The sequence below is a fragment of the Schistocerca gregaria genome, chromosome 5 (genome assembly GCF_023897955.1).
Source record: "Schistocerca gregaria isolate iqSchGreg1 chromosome 5, iqSchGreg1.2, whole genome shotgun sequence".
Lineage (NCBI taxonomy): Eukaryota > Metazoa > Arthropoda > Insecta > Orthoptera > Acrididae > Schistocerca > Schistocerca gregaria.
The window spans coordinates 276,881,082-276,882,462 of record NC_064924.1 but is presented as its reverse complement, the minus strand read 5'-3'; positions in this window follow the sequence as shown (position 1 = coordinate 276,882,462).

Genomic DNA, 1,381 nt, shown 5'->3' with positions numbered 1-1,381 from the left:
CAGCCCACCTCTGAATTTCTTTGATGTCTTCCTTTACTCTGGCGTGGTAGGGATCTCAAACACTTGAACAGTACTCAAGAAAGATCACACTAGTGTGTTATATACTGTCTTGGTCTCATTTACAGATGAGTCACACTTCTCTGATATTCTCCCAATAAACTGAAGTCTGCCTGTCGGCTGCATCATTTCTGTGTATAGAGAATAACAGTCGTCCTATCTCACTTCTGTTGGGCCCTTCTGACGATACCCTTGTTTCGATGAACACTTGCCATGAAGGACAGTGTAGTGGGTTCTTCTACTTAAGAAGTCCTCAAGCCACTAATGTGTCTGGGAACCTATCCTGTATGCTCAAACTTTTGCTAAAAGTCTGCAGTGGGGAACCGCATCAAATACCTTTTGGAACTCTATAGAAATATGGAATGTGCCTGTTGCATTTCGTCCATAGTTAGCAGGTATAGTGAGAAAAGGGCAAGTTGAATTTTACATGAGTGACACTTTCTAAAACTGTGCTGGTTCGTGGACAGAAGCTTTTCCATCTTGAGGAAATTTGTTATATTTGAACTGAGAATATGTTCAAGAATTCTGCGGCAAACCGATCTCAAGAATATTGGTGTGTAATTTTGTGGGTCCGATCTTTTAGCCTTGTTATATGCAGGAATCATCTGTGCTTCTTTCCAGTAGTGTGAGACTTTGTGCTGGACGAGATTTGCAATAAATGCAAGTGAGGGGCTGTGCTATAGAGAACTCTTCGTAAAACCAAATTGGTATCATACTGGAACTAAATGATGTCCAGGACTCATTTTGCTAACTGATGCAGACAACTGCTTATCTGCTTGTTCTAGCAAAAATACTCTCCTAGCCTTCCTGATGGATTTTTTAGCTTTAGTTAGTTAAATGATGATGGCGTCCTCTTGGGTAAAATATTCTGAAGGTAAGATAGTCTCCCATTCGAATCTCCAGGAGGGAACTTCTCAGGATGATGACATCAGCAAAACAAACCTGGTGCTCTATGGATTGCTGCGTGGAATGTCAGATCCTGTAATCAGGCAGGTTGGTTAAAAAATTTAAAAAGGGAAACGGATAGGTTAAAGTGAGATATGTGGGTATTTGTGAAGTTCGGTCGCAGGAGGAACAAGATTTCTGGTCATGTGAGTACAGGGTTATAAATACAAAAACAAATAGGGTAATGCAGGACTAAGTTTAACAATGATAAAAAATATGTACACGGATAAGCTACTATGAACAGCATAGTGAATGCATTGTTGTAGGCAAGATAGATATGAAGCCCACATCTGCCACGGCAGTACAAGTTTATATGCCCACTAGCTGTGCAGATGAAGAAATTAAAGAAATGTATGATGCCGATTAAAGAAATTATTCA